This window comes from Delphinus delphis, chromosome 21, assembly GCF_949987515.2.
Source record: "Delphinus delphis chromosome 21, mDelDel1.2, whole genome shotgun sequence".
Lineage (NCBI taxonomy): Eukaryota > Metazoa > Chordata > Mammalia > Artiodactyla > Delphinidae > Delphinus > Delphinus delphis.
The window spans coordinates 13,552,094-13,570,256 of NC_082703.1; the positions used below are offsets into that span (position 1 = coordinate 13,552,094).

General features: G+C 45.6%; 1 long non-coding RNA gene across 1 annotated transcript in view; it reads right to left on the minus strand.

The window, feature by feature from the left end:
• LOC132417495 (uncharacterized) overlaps positions 1-18,163 on the minus strand; it is a 31,849-nt gene that overhangs the window by 3,133 nt on the left and 10,553 nt on the right. Inside the window, exons 2-3 of the long non-coding RNA XR_009517861.1 lie at positions 10,468-10,644; positions 9,405-9,557 (exon numbers count right to left, since the gene is read on the minus strand). This is a non-coding gene — a long non-coding RNA (uncharacterized lncRNA). The remainder of the gene's footprint in view (positions 1-9,404; positions 9,558-10,467; positions 10,645-18,163) is intronic.

Here is an 18,163-nt window from a genome sequence, read left to right on the forward strand (position 1 = left end):
GGCAGTGTGCTCACCCAAACACCCGCCCACTGCAGCTGGGGAGAGGCAGTGGTGCCTAATGGTTAGGAATATGGGCTCCAACAAGCCTGCTGGGGTTTCAATCCTGGCTCCACCAAGGACAAGTTCTGCACCACTGGGAAAGCCTCTGAACCTCAGTACCTCATTTCAGGACCTCAGTTTCCTCATGTATAAAATGGGGATAGTAATGGTATACCCACCCCTTTAAGTAGTTGAGATTAAATATCCTCTAACATGTAAATTACTTAAAATAGCATTGGAAGCAGAGTAAGGCCCCAATATAGGCTCATCCCTACAGCTCTTAGCATTATTACTATGTACCTGGATTTACAGAGCAATTCACCAAAATCCTAACCTTCAAAAATTTCCTAGCAGCACCTTATCAACACCCACAACTGGAGTACTCAAGGGCAATCATGTAAGTGGCAACCCTTGGCCTTCCCCAAATCCTCTGTAAACTTTCAGAAGCCGCTGCAACTTGGAAGTCAGAGATTATGAATCTCCAATTGCCAGACCTGTTGAGTCACTTGCTCCTACGCCAACTGTTTGTGTCGGAGCAGAAGACTTTGTCTCCCGTTAGTCACTTGACTCTGTCCTCACAGCTCTCGCCTCTGGCCATATCGTTTGAGCTCTTCGACGTCACGTGAGCTCTGGTGCTCCTCAATGTTTGCACGTGCCTTTCTCTTTGTGTGCCACGGCTCCTGGGGATATTTCAACTCTTACTCATTCTCCATAACTTCTCGTATGGCTCATCCTTCTAGACCTTCAGGCATCGGCTTCCGTTCTGCCTCTTCATCTGTCCTGGCCCAGTCTGCAGAAAGGGCTCCTTTCTGGTGTAGCCCCACACCTTGTATTCATCACACACTTCTGTTGTAGTGTGTTACTTTTCCCCACTAGACCCTAAGTTCCTTGAGGGTGGAGACTGTGTTATGGCTTATGGTCTCTCTGGTCCTCAGCACATTTGGCATTTCAAGGATGTTCAGGAAATAAATGAACCACCCATTGAGGGATGCAGAACTTTCCAGGGAGCGTCCTAAGACAGGTGAAACAGTCAACATGACTGGAAAACTTGGAGAAGGTTTCACAGCAGAAGTGACACGTGGAACTGAGTCTTTAAAGATGAGAATGATTTTTGACAAGCAGAAGAGGGAAGAGGCAAGTGTCTCCAGACCAAGGAACTAACAGTAGTGAGACTCACAGGCCTGGAGATCTGTTGAGGCTAAAACCTGGAGTGGGGTGGGAGGTGGAGGGAGCTAGAGGGAGGTGGGTGCCGGGCTGGAAGGCGGTGCTCATTTGGGGAGACGGATGTGAAGGTTGTTCTGCACCAGTAAGAGGTTGGGCTTTATCCTGCAGAAAACTGGGGTCTATGAACATATTTTAAGCAGGATGGTGTTTTGGAAACTGTATGCCTGGAACAGCAAGGGGCAGGAAGTGCGTCATACGCGTGGATACATAGAGACTTTGCTGGTAATGCACGTAATACCTCTGGAAAGATAAACTCTAGAAACTGGTACCAGAGGGTGGCCCTTTCGTGGAGGAACAGCGGTGGAAGGAAGACAATTTTTGCTGCATTCCTTTTGCACTGGTTCTATTTTTCCAGGCATTTGTATTATATTTTCTAAAAGAGTACAAGTTTTAAATAGGTAGTAAAACTGTGAAAATGAGGAATAAAAGAAAGGAAGACAGAAGGAAAGGCGTCTCACACCACAACGTGAAAGAGCAAATTACCCCCCAGAGTCTGGCCGGGAAGACCGGCCAGGAGACCATGGGGATGGGCAGGAGAGCGATGGTTATCACCCACCTGGGGCTCTCCTGCCCAGAAAACCAAGGCCACGGTGCAGCCTCGAGTTTGCACACTCCTCTCCCCTCGAAGATGCAAGCGGCCTATTGTAAATCCTCTTATGTCATACTCTGATCCCAGCCTCAAATGTTCGACAAGGCAAACGCAGCCCCAGTTATAATCAGAGAGATGCCTGCTGCTCCTCCGTGAACCTCCATGCACCCTGCCTCACACCCATCAGCTTCCCCGCGGCTCAGACCTCTCTGAGCAGAGGCCCTGCTGCCGCTCACCAGCTCATTGGTGCTTTGCGCTGAGGCCAGCCCCTCGTGGGACCCCAGGGGTTGCAGGCAGGAGGGGGGAGAAGGGCTCTTCCTTCCTCAGGAGGGTGACTTGAGAGAGGCCTGCTCTCCAGACCTCCCGAGAGCTGCTGTTCTGTTTTCAGGACACGTGGAATCCGAAAAGAAGGAAAGAATGCCAGGTCATGTTTGAAGTTCAAATTCGGGCATAGCGAATCATCGGGGAGACCTACCTTGGCCCCCAAAATGACAGCTTTGGGGCTGTGAGGAACTAACAGTTTGGGACTCCCAGTGAGAGAAATTTCTAGAGACATCACAACATGTTTCACAGAGGAACTTGTGATTTCAGGTGCTGACGGCAGCACAAATCTAGGTGCACTTCGGTTTAAGAAAACCCAATTAAAAAAAAAATCTGGACTTTGGAACTGGATGTTAAGAGTAAACCGAATACAATTTTTGAAGGTTACTTTCCATTTACAGGGATTACAAAACATTGGCTCTATTCCCTGGGTTGTACAGTACATCCCTGAGCCTATCTTACACCCAATAGTTTGTACCTTCCATTCCGTCGACCGTATATTGTCCCTCCACCCCACACTGGTAACCACTAGTTTGTTCTCTGTATCTGTGAGTCTGCTTCTTTTTTGTTATATTCACTTAGTTTGTTGTACTTTTTAGAGTCCACATATAGATGATATCAGACAGTATTTGTCTTTCCCCGTCTGACTTATTTCACTTAGCGTATGTATCGTACAACACAGCAAATATGGCCAATATTTTGTAACAACTATAAATGGAAAGTAACCTGTAAAAATTGTATTAAAAATTTAAGAAACTATTTTTAAAGAGTATACTGAATAGAGTCCAGGTCTCAGGAATGCCTCTCTGGCCCTGTCTCGTTGATCTTGAGTGAATCACTTCACCTGTCTAAGCTTCAAGTTTCCCTCTAGATCTGCAAGATGCATTTCAGCTCTCCCCTTAATTCTAGCAGCAACTATTTGCACCATGAAGGGTTTCTTGATTTATTCATCGATGCCCTGTTACCTGTTATCCTAAAGTATATTCAGCGTCACTTTTCAAGATGCTCACGGCTCATCTGAGAGGTGGGTGTGGGGAGGGCATGAGTAAGTGAGGCACTTTTTGCTCAGTCTCCCAGAGCTTTAGACTTTCAGATATTGGGGAGGTGGGTGCAGCTTTATTTTGCTCTAAGAACATGTCTGATGCTGGCTGTCATCACATGACTGAAGCTGGGAGGTCCTGTGATGGGGACCCTTTAGGTGGCACCAATGACCTCCTCTTGCACAGGAATCTGTTGATATGAAAATCACGTTTCTGATACTGCTAGCAGATCAGGACCTGTGTCTGTCCGTTTTTCAAAAGCCTCTGCTGATGGGAGCTCGGCTCTTGCTTGCTAACAAGGATCTGAAAGTGGTTTGAAATAACTTGAAGACATTTTTCAAGATGTTCTGCTTTTAGGAATATCCAGCAGACAGTAAATATCATTAATTGTGCCAAACATACTCTCACAATTTGAATTGTCAGAAATGCAAAATAAAAGATTGAAATTATGCGTCACACAAAGAATACATTTAACCAAATTATTTGACTCAAAATTAAATGAAAGGCTGAAGGTACTTACTTTTTAATATGTTTTACGTTGTTATGTGACTTCTCTTAGAGTCATTTATATTTAAGTCGTATTTCTTTAAAGCAAGTAATGTAAATTTGCTCTTTCTAGTGTCTTTTACGTCACCAAAGCAAGCAATGTGTCTTCCATATGACTCTGTTTCCTGGTGATGATAGTTGATGCAGCTTAGTATTTCTAACGTTTGCCCTGGCTCTGATTCACATGGAGAACACTCTTATTTCCACGCTGTTTCACTCTCTTTAATTCTGGATGACTGCACTGGCCACAAGAGCAAATGCTAAAGATATTGATTCTCACTCCCCTGGTCCAACAGTCTCTATAGTAGAATGACCAGATAAAACAAAGGACTGGACGTCTGGTATTTTTATTTGCTAAGTCTGGCAACCCACTGCCAGAGCCCTTCTAACTTCCTCAGACCTCCTCTTCCACCCAGTCCTCCTTCCCTCTCTTCACCCTCAACTTTCCCCCATCTTTTGGGGGGGCCCGCACCCTGAGCTCTTACTCACCTGCTTGCTTCCACAGCCCGCACCCACACTCGGCCACCGTGAAGTGCTGAACTTGTGGACAGGGTGCTCCCACCAGAGAGACCCTGTGTCCAGCCTTGGAGGCTAAGCTTCCCTCTCACTCCTTGGGTTCAGTCTTTTGCCAAATGTTTCCTATGTCTGTCGTGTCCTTGAGCTCAGCTCCTTCCTGAGGATGGCAACAGGAATTTCCTCTGGTCCTATAGCATCTTTTATTCATGATGGACGACCAAATTATAGGGATGAAACTAAAAGGAGAAAGGATTAAAGGGCCATCACTCACGGTGTGGGTTCCTAATGCATAAGAACTTCTTAATGTGGGGATCTGGTCGTGAGACGTGAGGCCTGACTCACCACTGAAGCAGCCTGCAGGAGGGTGCTGGCTGAAGCCCCCACTGAGGATTGGGAGAGGAGAGAGGGCAGAGGGAGGCGTACCTGTGAGGCCCCAGTTTGGAAAGGACCACAGCCAAGAGGGCTGGCGGCTTGGGGGAAGGGAGCCCAGTAGCAAAGTGCCGAGAGGAAGAGCCGAGGGGCCGCCTAAGAGCGCATCTCCAAGTGCCTCTTCCCCGACGGGGACTGGGGTCCTTGTGCGGCCTTGACCTGCGTCTGAGGGAGTGTGGGCAGTGATGGCGGGGTGAGAGCGGCGGGGAGGTTCGCCTAACCAACCCACAGAAGGCGCCAGAGCAATTCTCCAATATATGTGCATCCGCAGTGAGAGGGAACATGACACAGTGCGGAGCCCTTTCCCTGCCCCGGCTCTGGCCCTCGGGGACCTGGAAGCAGCAGAGAGAGCAGGGGAGGGACAGGAAGAAGGAGCAGGTCTGACCCGAGCCGCGGTGGGGCTGGGAGAGAATGCAGAAGCTTCTGTTGGATGAGGGAGTGAAGTTTTGATTTGGATTATACTGGATTTTCTGGGGCTTGAAGGGGACCAGGGCATTCTAAAATCTGCCCAAGATGACACTAAGGCCTCGGGGGGGGGGGCGGAGAGCTGAGGGCGACTGCAGTGGGGAAACACAAAGCTCTTTCCTGATTTCACTCCAACCTGTTCAATAACCCGTTACACTAGGAAGTGTGGGCAGGCGCCGAATGCTAAGAACAACACCGCGTTTCCCCGATCCTAAGACACGCTTTTTTTTTTAACATTAAAATACTTCTGAAATCCAATCCCTTGGAAATCCCAGCGCACATCTATTTTTGTTCCCTAAAAAAGCTTTTTGAACTGATGCTGCTTTCAAATACATCGCTTTTTAGGATTGAGAACATTTTGTAATGATAGAGCTGTCTAGAGGTCTTATGGGTTTTTCAGTGCTCTCATTGCGTGATTGCTTTCAAGTCCAATGCTACTCTCTGACCTTCTGGCCCTAGGCAGCTGTGCTGTCCAGCCTGGGTGAGGGTGTCAGGAAAAGGACAGGACAGGAGTGAACAGTGGTTGGCCTGAAAGTGTAGGCAGAAAGCACAGGGAACTCCCAGCCATGTCCCTGGCAAAAGGTGTCCAGGGAACCGCAGGACAACCCAAGGTTTCCAGTCCAAGGGGTGAGGTAGGGATCAAAATCAGAAGCAAAGATTTGGCTGCATGAGATTGTGAGAGTGAGTGAGTCTGGAGAAATTTTTAAAGAAAGGAACCTTTAAAATTTTTTAAATGGGTATCTGTTCATCTGTGGATGGGCACTTAGGTTATTTCCATGTCTTGGCTATTGTAAATAGTGCTGCTATGAACATGGGGGTGCAGATATCTCTTCAGGGTAGTGATTTTGTTTCCTTTGGATAAATACCCAGGAATGGAATTGCTGGATCGTATGGTAGCTCTATTTTTAGTTTTTTGAGGAACCACCATACTGTTCTGCATAGCGGCTGTATCAGTTTACATTCCCACCAGCAGTGCAGGAGGGTTCCCTTTCCTCCACAGCCTCTCCAGCACTTGTTATCCGTGTGAGGTGACTGATGTTAACTAAACGTATTGTGGTAGTCATGTTGCAACATATACATACATCAAATCATTACACTTTACACTTTGGACTATATGTTATATATCAACTGTATCTCAGTAAAACTGGGAAAAAATAAGCTGTGGCAATAAAATTTTTTAAAAGGGTAATAAGTGCCTTTGATTGACTCCATGGACAGAAAGAGAACTTAAGAAGACAGATGGTATAGACAGTCACTGCTACATAAGATTAGCCTAAGGAAGAATGAAACTGAACACCATAAAGTAGGGTTGAGCAACTTGTCCAAAGTGACAGCAACTAATAAACAACAGAACTAATTACCTCCAATTTTTCTTCAATTTTATCCCTTAATACGAAAAGTCTTCAAAATGAAAAAAGTAAAACAAAGATACATTGAAGGAAAATAAAGCTTAGAATGGTAAAGAAATAGTAAGAAAACACTTAGCTCTAGATCGGAAATACTGAGTTCCCACACAAACACTCTTCTCATGGGGGTCAGTGAGAGACATGGCCGTGGTGTGATGTCATGACTTCCTGCTGAGACTGGACAAGGTTTAAGGATCCTGCCAGCACGGTGCCTCCCTTGGGCAATCACCCCCAAGTGAACCTGTCTGGCCCCGTGAAGCTGCCTCTTCTACGTCAGTTTCCCCCTCCCTAGTCCAGACGAGGTCTCACAGAGTCTGGCAAGATCCCAGAACCCTGGTCATAATCTTTGAGACGTTCTTTGGGGAACAGGATCTTCCAAATTTCAAAAAGATGAATTTCAAACATGGGAGCAAGAGGCCTGTTATTTCTTGGCACAGTCTGACAATTGAATATTAAGCGAAAGAAGTGAAGCTTCTTAGAAAATGAGCTAAGCGTTCACAAAAGAAGTCGTGCAATACTAACCTCATTATCTTTCACGGCATTCATATCCTAGCACGTAAGGGGAATCATAGATAGAGTAAAGCATTTGCTAAAGTTCCTTAAAAACAGATGGAAGTATATTAATTGGATGAAATATGGTTTGGCAAATTCATACGTGATTAAAAACCTGAATCGATAGAGAATAAGCAGCTCTGTGAGTGGATATTAATAAATCATTGCTGAAAGAAGAGGAGCATTTATATATTATTTATTAAGGATTGATTTATTTTGTTGCTTTTAATGCCGTCAAAATTCTTATTAATGATATGGAGCAATAGAAAAAAATCTATTGGTGGCATGATCTAACATTTCAGACAAGACTGTGGTTATTTGGGTAAATAACATATGGCTGATCTTTATTTGTGGGTCAGGATAATTTAAACCCCTTGTTTATGGAAAACAATGTCTCGTAGAGCATTTTAATTTATACCTGAAATACTTTGCAGGCGATGGGAGCAGAGACTTCCGTGTTGGGGCTGCCACCTTAAACTACCCCAGGTCCTTTGGTGATAAATGATGGATACTGCTTCACAGTCATAAAATCTTTACGAATTTTAGAGTACCATCTAATCAATCTTGGTGTCACTTTTGGTTGTTTCTTCTAGCCAAACATTCTGAGTTCTCTCAGGGCATAATAAATCATGGCATTTAGACTTTTAGCCCCCATGCCCTCTATTCTCTGAACATGGTCTGTTTATCCATGTCCCTCTTAAGATGTGACAACTAATTACCAACTCCAGGTAAGGTTGAATCACCTAAGAGCACAGTGTAGTGATGTCCAGCCTTGATCTAGAAACCATTCTTTTACAGAAACAGTCTAACATCACGTCAGCTCTTTAGTACGTGCTTCACACCTTTGGCTCTTACTAAGCTGTAAACTAAAGCTCTCACGTCTGTTTCATTTGACCTGCTGTTGAAACAAGTATCCTCCCTCTTGTCCCTGTTGATATTTTGGAGACTGAATACATGGCTGTACATTCGCTCCTGTTATATTGTAACTTATTAATTTCAGAGTAATCCATCAGTTAGCAGTATTCAAACATTGAAATGTGTCATCGGTGTATTCATTTAGCACAAATCATCTTGCATTCATTCAACAAACACTCGAGTACCTCTAAGACCCTGGGCATGGAATAAGCAACAAATATTTAAGTTCTGAGTTCCAAATATGTTATGACCTACCACAGAACCAATATCTTTTAGAAGAAATAATCAAGGAATTCTAGATAGCAGGAAGACATTCCATACTTCCAGGAGATTTCTCTCCAAGCATCATTTTGTCAGGGGAACATTGTCTTGAAACAGATCACCTAGCTTCCGCTGGTACTCCGTTCCCCAGCTCCCTGCCTTGCTTACTGCAGATAAAGATTAGATTCATATTTTCTTAATAATTTATCTGTGGGGAGGAAGGTGATCTCCGTGTCTTACTCTTCCACCATCTTCCCCCTCTCTTCATATTTTCTTAATAGTTTAAACAAGCTTTTCAGTTCTCTCTATCCCCAGAAAGTAGATCTACACATGGCTCCAATCATATCAGATTTCCTGGATGTACCTGTCAGCTCTCATCCCTTTGATGCTGGTGGCTTGAACTTTTGGCCCTCCCATTAATTCATGACTTGAATTCGTACATGGGGACCATCGGGCATTACTTGGAGGGCATGATTGCAAGAGCAAATCACTTTGAGTGAGGAGAAATGGTTTTTCCTCAAAGTAGCTGTGTGATAGAAAGCAAATCTCACTGCCTCTCTGAGCCTTGGCTTCTTTCTTTGCCAATGCAGGGGCTAGACTTACAGCTCAGTGTTACGACCACAGGATTAGGAGCGTAACCGTGACTCTTTCTTGTGCATCAGGGATGTTAAAGTGCTCTGGTTTGGGATGCTGGGGAAGGGGGCTTGAGACCCTCCTTAGGACAATGGTAATACTTTGAGTTTGCAGATAAGGACAAAAGAGAAAGTTTGGCTTTAGCCAGAAGGGCTCTACTGGCTAAAATGAAGCTCCCAAGTTTACAAGGACCTTGACCACAAGGATGGCTTGTGTACTCAGCTTTGAAAATTCATTTGCAAAACTGTGGCCCCTTTCAGAGAGGTTTTTTCTTGAAGGAGATGCGATGAGGGGGAAAGAGAGATACTTTACCTGTGTGTGTGTGTGTGTGTGTGTGTGTGTGTGATACACACAGAGAAAAATAAGTACAGTTGAACAAACAGTTGTAAAGAGAAAGCCATGTAAGCACTGGGAGGTCCTGTTGAAGTTGTTCAAAATGCAGAAAGTTTAGCACCAAAGAGAACTCACTGATTCTCGGATGTCAGCTCATGAGAGCTGAGGGCCCAGGGCCTTGGGTCAGCTGCTTTTTCTCTCTCCCAGGCCTGGAAAGGGTAAATGGTCGCCTGCATGCTGGCTGCTCCTGCTTTCCCCTGGCTCCAAAGAAGCAAGATGGAGAATCCTCTGGAAGGAACAAGAGAACAAGAGCCTTACTGAGGTCGTTGCAGACTTCAGCTAGAGCCCATCCCTGCCATCTGTCCGGCTGGAAAGACCAGCCTCAAAACGCGAAACAGGGACGCAGGTCTTTGGGGCTCTCCCATCCCCCTCTCTGTGTCCCCTCCAGGGGCCCCATCAGACACCTGGTCGTCTTCCTAACGTCAAGGACAGGAATCCAGATTGCCATCTTCACCCCGATCACACCCCAATCCCAAGAAAACGTAACGGAGACTTGGCTGACCAGGGTTTACAGCGTAACTGCTGGAGGACAGCCTGCCAGGTCCGCAGGAAAGGAGCCCTGATGCTGGAGCAACAGGAAGAAGAATATTCCCAGCTGCCCCCTCCCTCGGTCCCACTCCAGGAATGACTGCGAGGTCGCTCTGGAGCACTGACCTTCCAGCCTGGCTCCCGTGCAGTAACCTGCCCTTCACCCTCCTCCAAGCCCATTCTAGCTCAGAGGCCCCCGGATTCTGTTCCGGACATGGAAACACACCTGTAACCAGAACATTTATCCAGCAAAAACACGAGTTTGCTGCCACTCATCACACAGAGACTGCCATCAGTTCGTAGATAAATTTTGGTGAGCACGGAGTTCACAGCAAGACACCCCTATGTCAGCACCAACCCTTAGCCACTGTCATCTTCTCTACCAATGACAATTTAATGCCACACCTTCTAACTATTAGAAGATTTAGCATGCTCTAAGGGTTCTGAATTAATTTCTTCAAACATAAAATACCATCAAAAAAGCAAAGGGTAACTTTCCTGCCCAGCCCATCTTAGCCAGCATTTCTCTCCAAAAGCTAAGATGAATTTGAGGCAGCGGCGGATGGTGTGGGGTGTGAGGTCACATTCTCTGTTCTCTTGTCCCCTTTACCTAGTGATTGCTGTCCTAAGATGCCAGCAGGCTTCTCCCGGCTCTCCACTGCCCCTGGTGATTTGAGAGCCTTCAAGTTCCAAGCACACCAGGCTTTGAAGGGCGTGCCCTCTGGAGCTAGTAGACCGTCTGACTTCCAATCCAGCTGTGTTCAACCCTCTCTTGCACCTCAGTTCTCTGATTTGTAAAACAGAAATATAACACGATATCCCTCATGGAATTAAATATAAACACCGTTGTTCCTGACATGCCCTGATGGGGCATCACTCCTCTGAACAGCTCCAGTTAGGGCCTCGGGCACCTTCCCAGTGGACAACAGTCACGCCTCATCTGGTCTGACTTACCCACAGCACTTGACGTGGTTGATGGTTCCCTCTTTCTCGAGCGCCTCCTGGCTTGGTTTCCAGAATAACCGTTGATTCTGGTTTTCCTTCCATCTCACTGGTTACATCTTCATCTCCCGCCTGGATCCTGCCTCCTTTTCTAGACCTTGGCGTGCCCTACAGCTCTGTGCTGGGACTTTTCTTCTAGCCTCATACACGCTCAGTTCATGTGTCTGGTCTGGGATTTTCAACACCATCTCCGCCCACTTTTATATTCTTAGTCTGGACGCCTCCCTGGAATGGTAGACCAGCACCGAAATGCCCGCCTCGAGTTCTTTACTGAGATCGTCATGAGAATCTCAAACTTAATAATATCCCGAACTGAACTCTCCCCATTCCAGCTCTCCCTCGAAACAGCTCCTCCAGCACTTTCACTGTCTCAGGAAATGTCAACTCTACCCTTGAAGTTGCTCAGGACAAAATCCTCGGGATCATCTCCGACTCTCCTCTTCTCTCACGTACCACATCCAGTCCACCAGCAAATCCCAGGGGCTCTACCTTCAGAGATAACTGGCGACTGACCACTTCTCACCACCTCCAGTGTAACTGCCACAGCCCAAGCCACCGGCCCCTCCAGCCTGGATTCGGCACTAGCCATATAATTGTCCCCCTGATTTTCACCCTGATGCCCTAGTCTATTTTCAGCACAGCAGCTGGAGGATGCTTTTAAAACAAGTCATTCCCGTGGTCAAAGCACTCTACTGTGTTCCCCGTCCAACAGAGCCTGTGAGGTCCTGCTTAGTTTCCCTCCCAGCTCCATCTGACCTTGTTCACCCCTCTCCCCCTTGTTCCCGTCACCCCTTCCTCCCTTGACTTTTCTCAGGTAGGCCAAGCACACTCCCACCTCAGGGTGTATGTACTGGTGTTTCCTGTGACTTGATTTTGTCATGTTTACTCGCTCTCTGCTCAAATGTCACCTCATCAATGAGATCTAAATATAGCAACATCTACCTGGCACTCTGCCCGTTTGCCTCAGCTGATTTTTCTCTGTAGGACTTAAAATCACCTGATACGCTGTACGTTTTCTTGTTTATTTGTGCATCGCCTGGCAACCCTCAATAAAGTATCATCTCTGTAAAGGCAGAAGCTCTGTTTAGCTCACCACTATAGAACCTAGATCAGTGCCTGACACACAGGAGGCTCTCGGTAAATACTTGTTGAATGAATGGATGAATGAATGAATAAATGAATGAAAAGCCTTTATAACAATACTTGACACATAAGAGGTCAAGCACTGGATGAATAAATGAATAAACAGCATTTAGAAGTGACTGGCACATAGGATGCACTCAGTAAGTACTTGTTGAATAAATGAATGAATTAAAGCATTTAGAGCAGTAGCAACACGTAGTAAGCCTTTGGTAAGTTTTCTTTTTTTCTTCTTTTTAACTTATTTATTTATTTCTGGCTGTGTTGGGTCTTCGCTGCTGTGCACGGACTTTCTCTAGTCACGGCAATTGGGAGCTACTCTTGGTTGCGGTATGCGGGCTTCTCACTACAGTGGCTTCTCTTGCTGCGGAGCATGGGCTCTAGGCACGTGGGCTTCAGTAGTTGTGGCTCGCGGGCTCCAGAGCGCAGGCTCAGTAGTTGTGATGCACGGACTTAGTTGCTCCATGGCATGTGGGATCTTCCCGGACCAGGGCTTGAACCCGTGTCCCCTGCATTGGCAGGCGGATTCTTAACCACTGCGCCACGAGGGAAGCCCCTTTGGTAAGTTTTAGTGTTTATTATTTAAATGTCAAAACTCCAACATCAAGGGGTGCTCCTTCTGCCTGCACTCCCAAAGGACAAAGACGCTCCTCACTTGGCACTGCGAGTAGGGAGGAAAGGAGAATAAATAGGAGTGGGAGGCCCATCCCTGAGAACCCCTATCTCAGGGGTCCCCAGGATAAGGACCAGTAATTCTAGGACTCTGTGTGGGTTTGCTTTTCCTTTCTTGTATGTCCAAAGAGGCTTCCATGATTCTTATCTATCCTCATGGTGGATCTCTGAATATTGGGGAGTTAACCATCTGCTACTCCCAGATGCAGCATTTCCTTATTATCAGATTAAGCAACACAGAGGAAAGGAGGTAACTCTTACGATGCTAAAACTTTTTTTTGCCCTTGACCTTAGTGAGTGAGATGCCACCATTCAAGAGGTTAACTTTTAAACCCTGAAATTGTATAACTGAGATACTTGAATTCATAAAAAGTGTTAGGACCGCTCCAAGAATTTATCAGCTGTTTGCTATTTAGTGTGAATTAGTTCCCTCAGTGTTTTCACTCCAAACTCCTTATTGATACTAGTCTGAACTCAAGAATGGGAGTTTTGCTTGGGATGGAAGAAAGATTGAGGGAGAGGAATTTTACAGCCACGTCACCAGGAGAAAGCACAATGGTGAAGGCACTTTTTGCAAATATATGGGCCTCAGAATGATAGAGTGAAGCATATAGGAAGGCAGGAGTCTGGGGGTAAGGGTGGGATCAGATGAAAATTTCTTCCAAATGAGAACCAGGCAGCTTCCATACTGACTGCGCTCATTGTGTGAGGCCGGGAAAACCACTTCTCATGACCCTTTTCCAGGGCAACAGTTTGATGCTAATTCAGTTGGGCAGCTGCAACCCAAGGGAAACCTCTATGTAAACGTTCCTCTAAACTTATTTTTTCTTTTCACTCCTTTGAAGGGTCTCAGTTTACAAGGCTATGTCAGTACTCAAGCAATCCGGCCAAAGCATCTACGTACGGGGCTCTGTGGCCTGGGACTGGTGTTGATTCGGTGAATGTACAGGTCTGGCCGCCATTTGTCCTCCTCCTTCCTCCTTGCGTGGAAACTGTATTCGTTTTGTAGGTTTGACTGTTAGCTCTGCAAATGTAGCACTACCACCTCCTTGCCTGGACTTTGCAGCCATTTGCTACCGTCCTCAAAGATCAGGGGAGAGGTCTTTCCCCCAGAGATGCATGAGTCAAATTATACACAGGAACCAAGTTTCAAGAAAACTCACCACGGAAAACCCGAAAGTTGATCAATTAGGGGCTTGCTTCTAACGTTTATTTATAGTTTCTCAATTACTTGATGGGTAGTCTGGAAGACCAAAGAAACTTGAGGCAAAAACGACAGATTACCAGGGCTGCTCAGAGAGCTGTGAGGCACATCTGGAATTTTAGAAAACTTTAAGTCATCAACAAAAACCATTACCAGCCCTTCAATGTCCTCTAATACGTTCCATCCAGGCGGTCCTCTGCCCCACCCTTCAGCCACCCCTGCTATGGTGATGAGCCCTCCCACCACTGAAGCAACCAGTCCATCTGTGGTTAACTTTACCTGTCAGAAAATTCTTTGTCACTGATAATAACAGGCAGCTCAAATTAAAAATACATTCAAATTTCCAAAATTAAATCTGATTGTTTTTCATGACAGTGGGGATAGCCATAACTACTCCTAGTTTAGCTCTTGCGAATCGGTGGTAGTCAAAACTCAAAGTCCCAATGTCGGTGAGAGTGCTCCCCAGCCCAGCATTACAGGCTGTGAGCCTTTAAAACAGGAAGGGCAATTAGACTAGTTAGTGATGCTATTATTAACAGCTACGGATGATGCACTGCTTACCATGAGATGGGCATTACCACAGCCCAGGGAAGAGGGTGGCATTACCTGCATTTTTCAGATGAGAAAACAGAGAGGTTAGGTTGATGCTGCCAGTCAGTAGCAGAGCTGGGAGTTGAACCCTGGAGGGTTTAATATCCAAGCTCATGCTCTACCCACGATGTACCCTCTGAGGGTGGTCCTTAGCTACTCTTCATGGACCCTGCAGGGCTGCGCTGGATGGCAGCAGTCAAAGAGGAGCTCTCAGCCGACCACAGAGTGGCCCACACAAGGTCAGCTCAAGGTCATTTCCCTTCTGATTTCTCCTCAGCCTAGTGGAAATATGACCCCAACTGTCAATGCCTAAAAGAGATTCCCAGAAAGCACTAATATCCAGTGACGTTTCTGGATGCCCTTAACACCTGTGATGCATATCTTTATCTTTTATAGAACATTAAGTTATATAACAACAGAATGAGAGAATTTCAGAGTTGTTGGAAATTTGCAGATCATCTAGTCAAGGTTTCCTCCTGATATACCTGTTGGGAATAATCTTGCCAAGAGGGAACTGAAGAGATGAAAAAAAGCAAATAAATGTGGGTAGCAAAGTTAGAATAGTTGCTTCTGCTATGCACCCCTTTGGGGAAGGCAAGAGTATCTGAGACCCAGTCCTGGCCTCTGAAGGGTTTGGAGATGAATAGGAATCAAGTTAGAGGGTCGAACTGAGCCCTGACAGTCTCTGCCTCTAAGTTCTCATGGACCAGCTCCTTCTGCACAGCTCTGTATGTTGAGGCAGAGGACAGAGAGATATCCCTGGACATGCAGAAAGCTCCCTGCTAGCTACATGGGACTAAGAAGAAAACTGACCTTTTCCACACTTTTCCTAGAAGCCATAGGGACAAGAAGGGTGGAGTCCATGGATGTCCCTCCTGTACGAGGCTGACACCATGCTTTCAGGAACCCAAACCGTTGGGGTGTTCTTCCACGCAGTGAGCTGCTGTATGCCTCCCCGTAAGTTAGTTATCATCTCTAAGCCCCAGTTTTCTTATCTCCGAAAAAGAATAAGAAAGGTACCTACCTCCTAGGAGTCCCATAAGGGTTCAATGAGATAATCTTAGTAAAATGCTTGGAAAAGACTCTGGCACATAGAAAGCTCTTGACTAATAACGCCAATTAGCATTATTATCACTCTACCCACTGATGAAAGTTAGAGACAAATAGGGACACACTCCTAGAATAAAAGGGGGGAGGAAAAGCTTTACATTGTGTTTCATTTTGTCTTTTAAATTTTCTTTAAACGTCTAATATGTCTGTTTTTCTATATTTTTCAGGTTATAGAGCTTTTAGAACTAGTACTGAGATTGGACTTAATTTGTAGCTGTGTCCCCAGGCCAATATGGGGGGAGGGAAGGAAAAGGGAAGGGGAGAATATAAATGAAAGAACCTAGAGATTTTGGTCTCGTTTCCTAGATACCTTAGCCCAGAGGGACTATTTCTGCAGTGCTTTTTCCTCAGAGGAAACTCTTAGAGAGTTGTGGTTAATTTTGTTAATGAACTGTCACTGATTGAGGATTTAATGTGCTTAATCCTTGCATACGTTAGCTCGTTGAATCCACCACCACTAGTTGAGACAGGTTCATTTGTCCCATTCTCCAGATAGTTTGCAGAGGCAGGACTCGAACCCATTTTTGTCTCACTGCAAGACAGGCTCTTAACCACCACGCTAAACAAATCGTTCACCCAAAACCCAGTGGATCTGGGTCCTGCCTTAAGGCTCGGCCCAGTGAAGCTGAGAAAGCAGGAGAGTGTCCTTGTGCCCTTACCCAGAATTCCTGCCCTGGCCAATCTAGGGATCTTTGAATAAGTCTCTGTAAGGGTAGCTGTCTAAGAAAGCGGTGTTGCAGCTCTGAGGAGGCCAGCTGGGCAGCTTATGAGAGCAGCTTCTAAGAGGGAGGTTCACTGCGAGAGACTCCGAGTGGGTCAGACCTGAGGTAATTCATTCCCAGGAACGAGAAGGCGCATCCAAACAGCCTCCAAGTTACCTACTGGGAAGAATGACTCTGTTCCTGCCATCGTCCCAGGATGAAGGGCCAAGGATGGCTGAGGTGGGGGCCTTGAGCTCACAGCCCCAATCTCTATCAGTCTCCTCCAATCCACCCCAAATAAAAATAACATTGGATGGGGCAAGCAATATTTTCTTAACCTTATATTTAGAGTAAGTAAAATCTCGTTGAAAAGTTTTATTTCAAGTGCTATGAAATCTAAGTTTTTAAGAATGTAGCTTGTAGACAAGACCCCAGGGCTGTCCTCCTACCCCCTCATCTAGATTTCTACCCAAACCCCTCTTGATAGAAATTCTAGAACTGAGGCAAGATGAAGCCTCATTGAGAACAAAAGGGTTTGCTTAGTATCCCAAGGATGTACAGGAAGGCTGGAGAGACAAGTCTTCAGGAGAGAGAACTTTCTGGTCACAGGTGGAGCCCGGATGGAAGAGGGATGAGAATAGATGCAGAGGACAAACAGTAGTCGTCACAAAGTCCTTGGTTTAAGTACTTCTCTGATAAGTGTCTCTGCGAATCAGAAGTTGATACTTTGACAGTGATCACTATCCAGTTCTTATTATAAAATTTAACCTCTCGATCCAAGAACTTCGAAAACTGAGACTGTTTTTATTTTATTTATTTATTTATTTATTGGTTGCATTGGGTCTTCGTTGCTGAGTGCGGGCTTTCTCGAGTTGTGGCGAGCAGGGGCTACTCTTCGTTGCGGTGCGTGGGCTTCTCGTTGCAGTGGCTTCTCTTGTTGCGGAGCACGGGCTCTAGAGCACAGGCTCAGTAGTTGTGGCGCACGGGCTTAGTTGCTCCGCGGCATGTGGGATCTTCCCGGACCAGGACTCGATCCCTTGTCTCCTGCATTGGCAGGCGGATTCTTAACCACCGCACCACCAGGGAAGTCCCTGAGCCTGTTTTTAAATGTCTTTATTCTACCCTCACGTTGGATGATACTTATTCTGTCTCCCCATAGGATTAATCGTCTACCAGGGTATAGAATTCAACTTTGGACACCATCTTCCTTCAGGCTCTCTTCTTTGTTGCATTGTCCTCCAGGATCCAATGTTGCTCCAGAGACATTTGAAGCTGGTTCTTAATCCTTAGTATGCACCTAGGTTTACTTTTTGGAAACTTGCAGGATCTTCTCTTTATTCCCACATTCTGAAATCTGACAATGACATGTCTGGATACAAATCTATTTTCATCCAATGTCTGGACACGGTGTGGATCCCATCTAGGGCTGTATGGTCTTCAATGCTGGGAAACAATTCTCAGTTCTTTCATTATGTCTCCCCTCTGCTTCCTTTGTCCGGCTCACTTTCCTAGACTAACCTTCAGATGTTTCTTTTTTTCTCCCCCTGTTTTTTTTTTTTTCTGTCTTTTTGCTTCACTTTTTAGTGTTTGGTTGAATTCTTCCTTTCTACTACCATATTTAAAATTTTTCAAAAGCCCATTTTCATTGTTTTTCAAAGGACCCCTTCTTAAAAAAAATAGTCACCTCTTCTTGTTTTCATGGATGAAATATCTTTTCTTACGCCTCCAAGGGTACTAATGTTAGCTGTTTTCCAAGTTTAATTTTTCCTGAAAAGTCTCTTTTTCCTCCAAGATTGTTATTTATTTCAATTCATTTTGTTCTCCATCTTTCTTTAGATATCTGTTCACCCTTGATCATCTGCTCACGTTTATAAGGAAGGGACATT